Genomic DNA, 16,424 nt, shown 5'->3' on the forward strand with positions numbered 1-16,424 from the left:
CCACTCTCCTCGACCGTGCTCCGGAATCGGGGCCCTCTCGATTTCTCTGTCCGCGTTTTCCTCTCTCCTCCATGCAACGAGGACTCCATGATTTTTTCCTCCAATTCGAGTCGCGTTCCATTGCTCTTATTCCGCGAGTTTAACTTGCGATGCGATTTTAAAATTCGGCCAACATTTGGATTTCTTCTCGATCAGCGTTCAGAAACGGTATCGAGCTGTTATTATCGTTGATTCGAAGAAGAGAGCGATTGATACGATAGATTGCAACGAGCTCGCAATCAGCTGGTCGCGCTTTAAGGGGGTGTACCTACTAGGATCCTCCTACTTCCTACCTTCTCCATCCCTTTGCCTCCGACCCCAGGTACCCGCATCCAAGACAACGGCCCGTTACGCTTCGATCGAGCCTGAACCCACGACGCAAACATATCTGCCGAGGTGAGCGCGTCCTCGGAATTGAAGAGTTGCCGCGATTCCCACCGAGGTTAATAATAATCCCTAATGACAATTCACCTCGAAAGCGAAAGGTTCTCGAGAGGTTGAGAAACGCTCTATTCGACTCGACGGCGTAAAAAGAAATCGTCCCCGGAATGAAACTGGAATTGGGACGACCGTTGTTGCCTTAATTTGAACAGAATAACAACATTTCTTTTGCGCGACGACGCGTATCCTAACCGCACGTGCGATTTCGAGTATCGGGCACGTGCGTTCCCGATAACTCCACTTCCTACCACGTGTTCGCAGGTGTGCAACACGGCTCTTAATTAATAGAATCGAAGCTGGCGTGGTAATACGGTCGAGTCGATACGAGAAATTGCCGGAGAGAAATTTGTTTCGGGGGAAAAAGGCGAAGAAACAGTCGGTCAAAGGGCAGGGATTTCTGTGTGCCGGCTGACGGCTCTCTCACCCCTTCCATTCCTTCTCCGGGAGAACTAGGATCGGGAGAAGGGTGGATGGTGTCGAGGGGAAAGAGATCGAAAACGCGCTCGATTAAAGCGTATTATCCGATTTAAAAATTCCTCCCGTCCACTTCTCGCGTTCAAAAAAGAAAAGGCAAACGACTGTAACTCGCGAATCGCGAAACAAAAAAGAGAAACGAGCGGCAAAGGGGTGAAGGAAGATAGCAGCGCGGAGAGGAAAGGAGCAGGGAGGAGGCAGGGGAGGGCGGAGAGGGGTGGAGAAAGCGGAGTTCGGATCTGTTTAAACACAGAGGGTGTGCAATCAGGAGTGTTTGCCGGGGCAGGAGCGAGCGAGCGAGCGAGCGAGCGAGCGGATCAAAGGATAAACGCGGATGGGGTGGGTGGGCCGGCTGATAGCGCTCTGATTTGATTGTTGGCCACGGCTATTGTCCCCGACACTGGCCCTATTGTACTTGTCCCCGTGTCGGTACAGCCTCGGTACTTGCACACAGGTAGCGCCACGGCTGGAACTACGCTTCTGCCTGTGACACTATCTCTTTGCCGGTCGCCATTCCGTTTCCAAGCTGGCGGGCCTCGATACGACCGACAATTATTGCGGAAATATCGCTGAAAAAAATTGCGCCTACCCCCATTCTCGCCTCTATTTTTCCCCCTCCCTTTATTTTTCGCCAATCCTCTCTTCCTCCTTTTTCTTTCTTTTCTCTCTCTCCCCACCTTCTCCATTTCTACCATTGTCTAGGTGTCTCGTGTATTTTTATGACTTCTCGGTGAGCGAGTTTTGCCGCGATTTTCAGCGGCGGGTCGTATTTTTTTTGCACCATATTCGCCGCGATACAAAGCGTACGGGATTAATCTAGAGGGAACGATCTCGATTTCGATGGCTCGGGCTAATTCGCCTTTCCCTCCAACGAATTTTCGGGGACAAATTTTCGGCGTTATCCGAACGCATCTGTCACCGACATTTGCATAGAATGCGCTTTTATAACTGTGGCGCGCTCGCCAGGGTTAAAATATTCCATCACCTGTCACCCACGTGCGCAGCCTCGAAGAAAAATTGTACCTTGCCTCACCTTCTAATGTCCGGAGTTAAAAGTTTTCCGTGTAAAATGTGTAAAAAAAATGAAACTTTCGGAATTGAGTTGAAGGGGGAAAAAGGATATTATGTATTCGAACGTGGAGAATAATGTGTGAATGGAATCGGTAAATAGTGTATTGTTAACTCGGGTTTAGGGATGATATTTACCTGGATAAGAGGCAGATGAGGCGAACAGCTCGATGGAACATTGGTAACCCGCTCGCATCTCTCGGCTCGTGCCGGCTGCTTCCGGTTTTTCATAGCTTCTGCCCTTCTGGGACGGCCAGATCCGATCTTGACGTGAACTTTGTTGTAATTCACTCGACGCGAGTCGCGTCATCTTTGCAGATTATCGAGGAACGAAGGCGCGGGATACAAAGGAATCTCGCGATATCTCGTGGGATCGGGCTGACGGAGAGAAAGAAACATCGAATTTTATTTGTGATGTGATGATTCCTCGCATCGTTTCGTTGTCATTCTTTCTGTTTCGTTAAAAAAAAAAAAGCAAATTCGATGATCAGGTTGTTGCTCGGAAGTGGCAAGCGGAAGCCATTGTTGCTTCGCGTTTAACCGAATTTAGCCCGGAAAACACGCCCTCCAAATCAAGGGTTCGCTCGCAGAAGGAAAAAAACCACCCTTCGAGATATGTCCCTGGGGTGTTGTGACATATGCTTCTAGGCGGCTTATAACGATGGGATTTTCTGCGTGGGGGTGGAGGAAGAGAGAATAGTTTTTCGAAATTGAGGATGAAATTGGAATCGATTCTTCGGATAATCGTTCTTGTATTCTGTCATCTATATGTATAATATCGAAAGATAATTTAAAATAATTGTTAATAATTTCTATATCGTTGATCTTCGTAAAGCGTCGAAACCAACGACCAATTGTTTGATTAATTGCGCGATTAATTAAACGATCGCCACGTAACACAAGAGAAATCGGGTGATTCTCACGGTTCACACGGTTCATACCTGCGTTCCACTTTTCGATTCTCTCTCACATTCATTAAATCCATAGGATCTTATCTGTTATCGAACGGCAACACGACTCTCGCATCCAATCAAGACTGACCGAGGAAACTTTGTAACGGGAGGGAGGGAGCGATCGATGGTAGTCGATTAATATCGCATCACGTGTCGAATCGTTTTCATGGGGGAGTTTCCGTTCGTCTGTCGTCGAATTAAACGCAATCAATTTTTCAATTTCCCTTAGCCATATTTACTTCATACGAATCGTATTTTTATCTTTCCTCTCTTTTCTCTCATCGATGAAAATTTAATACGACAACACGGAAAATTATTTTAATTGGAAAATAAAAATTCTTTGGAATTCCAGGAAACCGTCGAAGAACAAATCCTTGGAATTCTTTTTTCCCGAGAATTGAGAAAGAGAAGAAAAATTGTAAATGAAACTCGGGTTAAACTCTCGATCCTCATCGTCCCTTAAAGAACGAATATCCTTCGCCCCGTCCAAGGAGATTAAACTCTGGTTCGCGTCTCCTTCCTCCACCACGATCGGAGGAACCCCCGAAACATTTCATTGTGCGCCAATTGAGGCTCGTTTAAGCTTAAGGGAGGGGTTGCCGCTAAATTGATTTAAATTGGCTTGGCCGCATTGGAGGGGGTGGAGGGACGAAAAAAAAGAATATCGCTCTCCCTATCGCCGCGTGGAATCTTTCCACGATACGGGAGCATTTATACTCCTCTCCTTACCTGACTTTTCCTCCTCCGCGGGTCACCATTATAAATTTTTTCGATGAAATTTTCGTGCCGCGCCCCATTAGGGCACCCGTATCCTCTCTCTCAGCTGCGAATTCGACGCAAGTTGTCGCGGCGCGCGTCCGTTTTATGACTTATCGCGTCCCATAAGATTGACGACATTTCGACTCGAATCCTTTCTTTCCCTTTTATTCCGCCTGTCCCCGCGGAGGAATCGGATTGAAACCGCGTTGATCGAACGGTTGCCTTATTAGCTTCCATAGAAAGAGGCGTTTTTTCACCAGAGGAGAGGAGAATTTTTATTCTTCTACGCGATTCTTGGAAGACGCTTCGTATCGGGATGGAGGTCCCTTAAAATTTTTCATCTTCCTCGAACCCTTTAATAATTTGTCATTTGATTTAATTCAATCTGGAGGGTATAAAGGGTGTTCGAGTTAAAAAATTGTTGACTTTTCCCTCTTAATAAATCGATCGTTTAAATTTTCTACGATATTCTTCGATTCGTTCGACGATTCGATGCGTATATCATTGCGATTCAACCCCTACGTGCGTCGTATTTCTTGGAGATTTTTTTTCCCCTCCCTCCTGCTACGGGTGAGAATTATTGTTGCGACAAAGGAACGTTCGATCGTTTATTTCCTCTCATTAAAGTGTCGTTGCTTCCGTCGTTTTGTTCGAACACACGCGACCAGTTTTTTGACCGGTAGCTAGCTGGTAGGGGTTCGTTAGCCGTTTAGGATATGATCCGCCGGCGTCTGCATAAATTAAACTTGCTTGCCCCGCCATTTGGACGGCCGGCGTCCCGCCGAGAAGATCCTCCAGTTTTGATACTTGGCACGCGTGGACGATATAAATTTTGCAATTTTTAAAAACTGACCCCTAATTCCCCCCACTCTTCCTCAAGTCGTTGAAGATTTATCGTTCAATTATCGAGCGTGTTCGTTTTCCGATTTTATTAATCTTACACGCCGAATTTTCAACGAGTTTTGAATCTCCGTATCTCTCGAGATCGAGAGATACGATTTAAATGAAGGGAGATGTTGCGGTATGGGAATTAACGTCTCGACGGATCCTTTTATTTGCACTCCATAAATCCCTGTAACTCGATACGCGGGGTATGGTGAAGGGGTTATCAACAAATGTGTTCAAACATATAGGGTGTCACCAGACCAGCGAAAAGGGAGGCCTAAGACCAGACCAACCCCTTGTGTCAATAATCAACCCTGTAATCCTTTCGCCGTCACGAGGGATCCTTCCGATGCGCTTATGACCGTTGAAGAATCCCTTTCCAAATGACTTGTTAATTCCTGTACAATTTCATTATCGTACCAATAAATTTCAAAGAAAGAAAAACAGAAATTTAAAGGATCGTCTTTCGATTGCAGTTTTTCTCGTGGACAAATTCATCGAATTCGTTAAAACAAAATAAGTCTGTAAAGAAAATATTCATGGCACGCGAACGAAAGAAAGGAAGAAAGATAACGATGTGAAAAACGATATTCCTTCATTTTTGGCGACAATGGCTCTTAACAAGGCTCGCGGTGATGGATCAGCGGCATTCTTCGACCAGCACGCGCCTCGTGTATCCACAAAAGGCACACAAAGATTCAGCGAAATCCTCTTGACACGAGTCGGGAAGATCGATCCGGAAGCGGCGGGTTTCGCCCACGCGGCCGTCGGCCATCTCGAAACGAGGATCGTACCGTTTGGATACGCGAACTCGTACATCATCTTGCGGACGTGAAACACGGACTTGGATTCTCATGAAGTGGATTTTCGCGAAGTGAAAAGGGGGAAAGGGTCTCGGGGGTGCTGTTGTTCCTGTCGATTGTTGTTTGGGCCGGCACGCGCGCAAACGGAGCGTCTGCGGCGGTGAATGGCCCGTGGATCACAGTCTATTAAAGTAAAAATGATTATCCGAACCACTGACAGGCGTTTCGAGAATTCGTCCACGGTGAAGAAGGGATGCTCCATGGTAATTCTATATGGGAGTCTGGTACGGGTTCTGGGTCAGCATATGGGGTGGTTACCTAGACGTCCTAATAAGTCCATAATGGGACGTGGGCTTGGATTCGATCGTGATTCTCTGTTGCTCTTGTCCGAGCGTTCCTTCAAAGGGAACGCATTCTTTCCGTTTATTTATTCTTCTTTTCGATCAATTGTCCGAGTGTTTTCACATAGCGGTGTTTTATATATATATATATTTAGATTGGATATCTTTTCTAAAGATTTTTTAAAAAAAGATCAAGAGCTAGCATTATTAAAAGATAATGAGAAGATATAAAGTTGACGATGACGAGGAGCGACGATGAAAACCCTATCGTTTGTGAGAGTTAAGGAGAAAAATGAAAAGGGGCTTGTCAAACGGCAATCATCTTCCATTATACAGTGATCCCCTTCGTGTTGCGTAGCCGTGTGAACTATAGGCGGAAAAGATAGGAAAGATAGTGGAAATCTCGACGCCAGGAAATAATGGTGTAGAGAGAGAGAGAGAGGTAAACTGATCGGTCATGTCATGGCTTATTGGCGAGTCAGATCGCCCACATCGACCGTACGATTAAGGTATTCATTTCCGTGTGCGATTGACTCTTCAGAGCCTCCCACGATTTCCCTTCAATAATCCGACCAGCCATTATTCCATCCATCCTTTTCAATACAAAATTTCTCGACAAAAACCGCGTGGAATTTTGTGGAAATTCTTTTGACCGAGGGCGACCAAAAATTGAATCCCAAACCCATCTCTAAATTCTATTACAGATTTATTTAGACAGTTTTGACGCTAGAATTCGATTCTTCCATTTTTCTTGAAATCGATTTTTACATCACGTGCAATTTCATTCTAAATAAAATGAAGCGAGAGAGAGAGAGAGAGAGAGAGATTTCATTTCACGTTTTTCACTTAGAACGGCACACTTTCCATTTGTCAAAAAAGTTGAAGCAGGTCTGGAGGGTCCATAGATGGGCGTGATAAGGCGGTTGCGGAAAAACGACTCTTCGCGGGGTGCATCAACCCCCACGTGGCCTCTTATCACGGTATCGCCGTTTAACGATGTGGTGCGTGACGCTCGGAGGACCACCTGGCGTTCGAAACCACGTGTCGAACCTGGTGGTCACGTGTCCACCATGCCACATTCCCTCGGAAAACGGTACTCGCCACTTTCGCCATATTTACCACTCGTCTTCCTCCATCCACCAATTATCATCGTCATCCCAATAAAACCAAAATTAATCAATTTTCTTTTCTATCGGTGACAATTTTTTAACTATGAAAAAGATTCGGAAATATCTCACACATTTATTTTGCAATTTCTTTTTGCACGCTTTTCGATCAAAACTTCCAATCCTGAAAATCATTGAAAATTATTATAACAGGAGAAAATTTGGAAACAAATTATCAGGTATTTGACTTGTGGCCCCCTTTTTCCCCCCGAGACTCCGCACACGATTGGTATCGTAGGTCACCGCAAAACGTCTAATATTCTAGACGAATGCGTCTTGTATCGTCCAAATAAACCAATATTTTTCCCATGGATATACATAAGCGATTCGTAGGACGAGGGGGCACTTCACTGACAGCATGGGGGTACGGGTGCGCCTCGTACATGCCCCATGCTGAGTGAGGCAATACCAGTCCGAATACGGCCCCATAAACATCCCGTGTCCGCGTTATTCGGACTTTCGAGTATACGCTCGTGTGAATACGATTTCTCGAGTGTCTCGCGAATCGAATCGTTACTGCTTTAACAGACTTTGTTAACAGTCACCGTTTCGAAAACCTGCCTCATTAAAATTTCAATCTTTCGAACGTTGAACCAGCCCCGAGCTCTCTACTCGCATGTTCTCCTTTTCACCTTTTTTCCCCCCCTCCATCCTATCGAAAAGACGATCTCGTTAGGCGAGATGGCTTGGCATTGACGTTTCCAAATGCGATTTTGTTTTTGTTTTTTTTTCTTTTTTGCATTTTCTTAAGAAAAATTTTAGAAAAGAAAGTAAAATTTAACTCGCTTTTGTCTTTCAATCGATCGTCCCGACGATTTTTTCTTTTTTCTGAAAAGTTGAACAAAGTTCTCTTCCGATGTTGAACGGTTCGATGAATCGCGGTATCAACAACGTTTGGAACAGCGATATCTTTAAGAAAGTCGAAGAAGGAACGGAATGATCGATTGGTTCGAGCATAGATATATCGGGAGGGGGGGGCAGAGCATCGGCTGGTAGAAGGACGACAGTTCAAACCCTCTCTTGCTCGACCGATCCTCGATACGGATGCCAGCGGTACAAATGAACGGAATTAAGGGGCTTTTAGGAGCGTGTACACACAGAGACAGAGCGGCACACATCAGGGGTAGATAACTCCCGAGAGAATTACGAGGGGGTGAGAGGAGAAACGGCGAAAGAGGAAGCGTTCGAGGGGTGCTGTTTGATTGGTGTGGGAAGATTCACCGGCGGTTTAAGCTCCGTGTCAGTGACTGCTCCTCCTAGGGAATTTCTTCATCCAATATCTCTATCGAAACCAGAAGAAAAAGATTTCGCATCCTTTCCATTCTTTGAATTTGAAAAAAATCCCTTCGATTTACAATTAGAGATCGCAAAGTAGACCGAACAGACAAATGTTCCAAATTACATCGTGCGAAAAAAAGAAGAACATCAGGAGAAAAAGAAAAAGAAATTCTATCCAAATCTCATGCTATTAATTCGATAGAAAGATATAAAAATATTTCCATTGCGAGAAAGATTGGTCAAAATACGATCAAGGATTCATCGAGGGCAAAATAATTGGAGGAGGAGGAGGAGGAGGCGGTTATCTACCGGGTGTCATAAACACGCCTTCTCTAGGTAGGCTTCCTTCCATTGTCTCGTCGGTGGTCCGGTTCAAAGCCACAAAGCGAGTGGTTGAGCTCGGTGTTGGTGCACACGTGCTCTCTGGTATGCACACCCCGACAACGGTTGCAACCCAGAAATTGCACGAAGTCGGCAGCCAGCTCGAAGGGGGAAGGCAAACGCCTCAAGATGTTTATCTTGCGGCGAGCAGGACAAAGCGGGGGCACATCTCCGTATTCACGCTCGTGAACTCGTTGGCTTTTGATGCTCGCGCTCGTGAGTCCACCTCAAGATCCCCACCTTATAGGGAGGATAAGATCTAATTGAACCAGTTAAAAAAAGGACTACCCTGTATGCAGAGACCGAGGCCCGTAAAGTGGCGTGGCGGACACCCTTCCTTAATTCGTTTATTACACTCGTTAGAAGCGGCGACGTGCCGGGATAGGAATTTCTTTCTGAATGATGCCACGCTCGTGAGACACCATTCGTCGCTGCTTTTACTGCTTCGGATCGTTTCACTTCCCTCTTCGTAGATTAATTTATTGACACGATTCGAGAGAGCTCGTTTCTTTCTCTTTTCATCGTCTTTGAATTTATTAAAATGACACGAATGAACGACGATGTAGCTTATATAATTTTCTCCTAATTTGGCTAGCTAGGTCACGTAACGCACATTTTATTTAGAAACGTAAAGCGTAAAATGTGATAGTTTTTCGCGTCGTTTTCGTTTCGTCGTTGCACCGGCGCAAAAAAAGAGGACGACAGCTTTGGAATTTCGGCCGCCATATGTCGGCGAATCTACCCCCTGTGAAGCGGTCCTCGGCCACCGTGAAGAATTTATGCTCTTTATTTGCTAATTTGCCTAACCGCCGTGACGGGGCGCACTCTCTGTTTGCCATTTCAAGGTAGCGAGATCTTCTCCATCTTGTTCGCCCATTATTTTCGCCAACACCACTTCCTGCCCCTGTCTTCAGGATCGCGCCGAGTGGCGCGAACAATGTTGGCGAATGCTCGGCCTTTGTCTTGCCCTTTTCTAACGGCGTCGTCTCGAGTGCAACGAGTGCACTCGAAAAATTTCGAAGAACGAGCCCCGCTCGCTCGATTCTGTTTCCTTCGTCCACGATGCAAGCTGCCCGTCTTAATTAACCTATTCTAGCCGACCATTCTCCTCTGAATCAACGCAACTTGTTATTTACCGATGTATAACCATCTATTCCTTCGAGGTTACCACGTACTCGAGTTTTTATATCTTGGAATCTTTGTAACAAAACGATGGATGGATCTTTACATTTTGCCGTTCTTCTTCCAAGTTTACTTTTCGTTAAATTTATATTTCATTTATACTCCTCTCTTTTCAATTTATCTTTAATATTAAAATGGATTTCTTTAATGGTTACAAATTGATCCTTCCATATTTAACGAAATTCGCTAAATGGACTATGGAAATCATCGATTTCTCCGCTTCGAATCATCTTGAAATTCCCTTATTACTACGAATCGCTAGATCTTCAATCCTCGACTGAAAAATATTCAAACTTACCCAAATAGACGATCAACGGGCATCGACGGAATTGAATCAACTCGAGCATAAAGGAAAAATAGTGCCTCCGTCGTCTGTCCGCGATTCTCTGTCGGTGGACGAAAATACCGTCGGTGAACGAGTATAAATCGAGTTAGGCCGAGTTTCGTGTACATATTCATTTAATTCCGTGGCCGTAATAATCGAGCAGAAGGAGCCGCATTAAGAGGTGAATCATAGGTTAACGGGAACGGGGACCAGGCTCTCTTTCTCTCTCTCTCTATCTCCCCGCTCTCTCCTCCCCTCCTCCCGTAATAATTGCACGATCAATGGTCGCGGAGGGACCAGGAAGGGTAGATTCCGTGCGATATGTTTGCCTCGCGTAAGTAATTTGTGGAAGTAACGACTGTATAATTGCGGCTCTCTCTCTTCTGTTTTTTTTCTGCCTCTTCTTCCTCCTCCTCTCCCTTCCCCCCCTCTCTCCACTCGACTCTCGCGTGAAACGTTTTCACGCCACGGAAATTGTACGTTGTCTGGCACGCCTCGCGCCTCGTTTTCGGGAATTCAATTACGTTCCTCGTCGCTAATGCGTCTCGTGGTAAGAGGACACGATCGTATGCTTGCGAGGACGAAGGCAACGCGATTTTTTATTTTACGAGCTTGATTTTAATTCTCATTCTTAATAAATTATAGGTGATTGATAATTTTTTTAATTTTACTTACTGCTGTTACTTATCGTTAAATCGAACTAATTTTACAGAGTGTCCTGGTTTTAAAGTCATAGGATAGATTTAAGTTCAAATTTGGCTATCTGAGATTGATAATCGAGGAATCTGTCCAATTGTTTAAAGAGATTGGGCCGAGAAGAGCTGCGCAACACTGAAAGAGGATATTTCGACAGGACGATCAGATCTGACGCGAGGGCGAAATTTGACGACCATATTGCACTGACACGCGCCACCCCCGCATCTGCCGCGAAATACTTCTCTAATTTATGCCGTTTTAAACGCTCGACGTCCCGATCGTGTAAAAAAAAAAAAAAGAAAAAACTTGGTAGCTTTGTACGACCACCATCGACCCAGACTGCGACGACACCAGTTGCTCGATGCTATAATCGTTGCAATTACGTATGGAAATTCTTGATTCATCCGACCATTTTCGAACAACATCCCCGTTTTCCACGCCACGGTTCGGTGACCGCTGACTGCTTTTCGTGAATTGTCTAATCCCCCTCTAGAGATTTCTCCAACTACCCTTCCTCCTTTCCATCATCGGGAACATTTGAAGTAAAATACGAGAAAACTGAGAGGACGAAATCCTCGATTAATTTCTCTTCTTAACTCTAATTTTAACGATTTCAATTAATTGATCGATCGACATTTTCTTTAGAATTGATAGAAAAATCGGGGAGAAAAATTGGTTCCATTATTTTTTGTTATGATTATCCAGCCATTGATTTGACAACTAGTCTCTACGATTCACGATCAATTAATTTCTCTTCTTAACTTTAATTTTAACTTTTAACGATTTCAATTAATTGATCGATCGACATTTTCTTTAGAATTGATAGAAAAATCGGGGAGAAAAATTAGTTCCATTATTAGATTATCCAACTACTGATTTGACAACTAGTCTCTACGATCGGTTCGATCGAGTTCGAATTTAATTCGACTCGAGGCAAACGTGGCGCGCTTCATTATCGTGGCAGTTTTACGCGCGCGGCTCGGGACGTTGCATCAATAGAAAGATGATCTGAGGCCTGAAAAGGGCCTTCTCTCTTCGAGAGATCCTTTGTGCACAAGACATGTCTGTCGCGATGCTGCGCGCCGGGGTTGGGGGGAGGGTTTTGGGTTACCGTCGCCGTGTGTGGCGCCTCAGGTGTCTTCGATCCCTTTCATAGGCAAATACGCGATTCATAGCTCTCTCGCAGCCGCGCCTCCGGCTCTCTTCCGCCCTTCGAAAAAAATCGCCGCGGATTCCACTGCCCTGCCGTCATCCCCTTCGCCTCGGTGAATCGCTTTCCATGTCCGTCTCTGCTTCCTGCATCTTCTTCTTCCCAAATCTTTTTTCTAGTGGTAAAATAAGCAGAATTTATACACGAGGAATACATTTCTATCCTCCTTGTCCCGTATAACGCGATACGTAAAAAGACAAATTATTCGTGGATGTGGATGCGAAATTTGACGGAGAGGATATTTCTTTTCTCCTTAGATATTATTTACATCGTTTCGACGATTTAACGAGATTTATGGACGAATTTTTTCCGGAACCACGATCGCGTTGGTTATCCACGGCCGCGTGTAATAAAAGCGTTGCTCATTAGCGGGAATGGGCGATTACCGCGCACGCGTTTCTACTTTGAGGCGAGCAGGTGAAGCAGCAGAATAGATAATGCTTGAAACAAATACGCGATGATTATAACATACGGGCTGATTATCTCCTCTCCGGACTTTCCACATTTGGCTTTTACCGCTCGCGTTTCCTGTGCTGACTTGCACGACACATCGACGCCGTCCAATTTTGCCATTTTGATAATGGCGGGCTGATTGCAATTCTATTCCACTCGTGGATCCACCTCGAGCCGAGATGCTCGTCCGTTCCAACGGATGCCGAGAGATGAGAGCGTCTCTTTTTATTTAAAAATATCTTCGAAATGTGGATGGAAATTAATCCGAAAGCGTTTCCAAAGCAGGGAAGAATTCAAGCACGCGACTAGCTCGTTGACTAATGGCTTCACGGATCGATTACCGATCTATTCGAAATATTATCCCCGCGTCATCGAGCCATCATTTACAATATAATAAAAAGCTTCTGTTTCGACGCATTAACCCTCTGCCTCATCGGAGGGTGGCACTTGGCTCGTGCTTATACCTGCATGGCCCGCGATATGCTTCGAAATGCGATTCGTTTTGCTTCTGCAGAATCATTCCAGTATCGTTTCGCCATCTGCGATGGAATTAACCTGATGCCATCGAAAATGATTCGATATACTTTGCCTCCAAAGTGGATTGAACGTGTATTCGATACTCTGTGGAGAGTAAAAGCCACGAGTTTATGTGTAATTAAACTCGTGTCACGGAGCTACGAATTAGGGGGGACGAAAGATGGCTCGAAAGTTCGATTCGACAATGTGGGCCATTGACTAGGCGTTTGCTTCGTTTCGTGAATTTTAAGTCGTCGAATACGCGTGTTCGAGTTTCTTATCACGATCCTTCAGTCCTTCTTAATCTTCGTCTTGGACGAATTTCCATGGACAGCTGTTTCGTTAAGGAAATCGAAATTATTCGTCCGATTTCGAAACCCCGTCTTCCCCGTTGCATTTCTGCGAACGTTCCGTTTTCCACGAATATCGAAATAGCGTTTATCGAACGGTTGCATCACGCGCATGGGAAACGCAATCGAATCACACGGCATAAAAGAGAAGAAGCGAAGTTTAGAAAACAGCAGTGACATTTTCAAAGTTATCTATTAAATTGTACAACTTCACCGATACGAAATTGCAATGCTTGCGCCACGTTCTCCTTATCGAGGGATTAAGCAACGGAAGCATAGATTAGGCGAGAGAAATGAAAGAAAACTGTTGCGAAATAACGCGAGGGATCGGGCTGGAAAGGTGGAGCGATAGAACGCGATTGCGTGGTAACGGTGGGCAGGGCCGTGACAAAGGGGATGGCGGGGCGCCGTTTCTGCGGTTTTTTCATTTTGGCACGCGCACCACGTGCCCCCGGGTAAGCGGATACCTCACAAAGCGCTTTATTGTGCGAAACTGAATACCAGCGCTAAATACGCGCTAAAAGGGACGGCGAGCCTGCATGCTCCGTTTCGTCTGCACGCGATTCTCCGAACGGACCCCTCCTCCCTTCTCCACAGACTCCTCCGTAATCTTTTCACGTGCCGCCCGTGAACCATTCAACACGGGACTCGTCCATTCGGATCTCCTTCGAAGGATAACGTGTAACGTAATGTTATCGCCAAGGAGGCAATTCATCCATCCCTGGAAATATTTCAAGTATGAATAACTCGTTTCGAGCTTTAATTTATAGAGCGATAACGATATACACTCGTTGAAATGTTAATTTCGCTCCAAGTGAGAGTTTCGAGTAGTGCTTTCGAATCGAATTCGCTCGCCAAGATTTCTGTGGAAGGTTAATTACAGGGAGTTAAATTAAATCGAATTAAACGTATTATAGACGAGGGTAATTTTAAAATGATAAAATGTTAACGCAAGTTAAAAATTTTTACTCTCGTCATCACGTCCTTCTTATCGAGGTTCAGCAAGAATAAGGTCGCGCGGATGTCGCAAGGTAAAATCGATTATTCAAATTATTCTCCCTCTCCTTTTTCTATACGCCTGACCATGCGAGATAAAACTATTAATGGGAACCGACATATTCGTTATCGCAAGAGCCCTCGATTTAATACGTCACGTTTTTAACATAGTAACGCGTTGTCGACGACTTAGGACAGGTGCGAGTACACGGCCAAGTACTCGCGTCGAGCATCTGCCGAGCATCTCTAAGCAAAAATGCGAATTTTCTTCTCCCTTTTTTACCGCTCGCGCGTCGCATGTTGGTAATATTAATTCCTACGTGTATGGTAGATTCGAGGAGTAAGTATTTCAAAAAGCTATATAAAAAAGAAGAAAAGGAAAAACAAATGACCCTGATAACCTGTTCGATGAATCATTTTGACTTCAGGAGTCATTTTATCCGGTTCACGCGAGCAACAGGCTGTCGCAAGGATATATGGAAGCAGACTCGGAGGATCCTGGAATTAAAAACGCTCAAACGAATATCTCCCCTTCGAATATTCTCCACGTGCTTATTCTTAACTTTTACTCGTGATTAATTTCAGACGATCTCAAAACTGCGAAGATCCGAAATCTTTTGTTCGTCCGGGGAAAAGTGGGGAAATCGTTCCAACTCTTCCCAATCGATATCCGTCGCGCGACTTGCATCGACTCGCGTAACCATCTCCTATCTTTAGTATTCTTTACAACGCGGTTCACCGCGAGTCCCTTTCAGCTGTTACATCGATCGTTCCAAGAGAGAGAAAGAGAGAAAGCTTAGCCGAGACTCTTCATTTGTTTCGATTTTACGGTCCCGAGACTTTTATCGGCTCGCGAGGCTGCCATTGACAAGGTGGGCAGGTGGCAGGCCCCGTGTGGTAGTCTATTTGCGTTGTCTGCCGCGGCCGTTTGTAAGTCCACGCTTATGTTAACGTCTCCGCGCTTGCATGTAAAGCCCGTTCGTGTGCCCGTTTGTGTATTTGAAACACGTCGGTAGGGTGGCGATGCGGGCTCATTACTGGCACGAGCCAAAGCGCGCGCGACCGTTCGCCACCGTCCACGACGTGGAATCGTTTCGTGTGTACCGTTCGATCGGCCGAGATCGTGTCGATACGCCTCGAATATCTATCCAATTCGAACATTCCCTCTTCCAAGATTCTTTCTCCTTGGACGGGTTTCGAGATCGAGATTCGGATTGTTTTTCAATGATCTTTGTTTTTTTTCTTTTCTTTTCTTTTCTCTCATGAACATAGAGATCGTAGAGACGATTAAGTTGAAGATTAGGTCGAAAAAATGTTAAATTGTTAGGAATGTTTTCATGTAAGGATCGAATTTTATTAATCGAAAATTTGAAATATCAACGCAACGATATCGTTGTACCATTTTTCAAGTGAGAAACTACGAGGTAATATGCATCGTTAAGTAGAATCTCGAAAGAGTCGTGAAGTATCTCCGACAAAAACCGATTACATTGTACGCAGAATGTTTGGTCCGTGTTTCAGAAGAGAGTTGTCTTGCAAACTCTTGTAATCTACCGTATTATAATATGTGATATCGATGCCCAAGGTGAGTGAACGAGTTGTTTACAGATATATCTCCGCTGATAAATTATCGATCATTTCCTTTTCCTTAAAAATATTTAACCGCCTCGTGTTTACGAGTTACGGTTGACAATGTGCTAAAAGCGATATTCCAATATCCTTAACCGCATGAATCCTTGCCTCATTTTATTGCACCTTCTCGGGATTCCACTTCGTGGAAGAACAATAAAGCGATGACGCTTGAATTTTAAACTCTATTTGTCGAATCTATTTGAAAAAAGAGGATTATTGGGAGGGAATCGACTCTCGCGAATTAGATGTGGGTTAGGGATCCCAAGGTCGCGGCTCCTTCCTCTCGATCCCCCCGTTCTTGCTGCTCCTTTTCCTCTCTTTGGCCGTTTCGTCCACCACGTTTCGCCCCACGTTCCATGCTCGCTTCGCGGGCTCCTTTTGCACGTTTGTCGTGCGTCCCGACGCATGCGTTCCCGTGCAGTCGCGTGCCGCAACCCCCTCTCTCTCCTTCTTCTCGATGGCCGTTCCTCGGCTTC

The 16,424-nt window shown here is 45.1% G+C and overlaps 1 protein-coding gene across 2 annotated transcripts in view; it reads left to right on the plus strand.

The window, feature by feature from the left end:
- Window positions 1–16,424, plus strand: part of LOC107995180 (meiotic recombination protein W68) — a 45,545-nt gene that overhangs the window by 7,597 nt on the left and 21,524 nt on the right. The window lies entirely within an intron of this gene.

The sequence above is a fragment of the Apis cerana genome, linkage group LG11 (genome assembly GCF_029169275.1).
Source record: "Apis cerana isolate GH-2021 linkage group LG11, AcerK_1.0, whole genome shotgun sequence".
Classification (NCBI taxonomy): Eukaryota; Metazoa; Arthropoda; class Insecta; order Hymenoptera; family Apidae; genus Apis; species Apis cerana.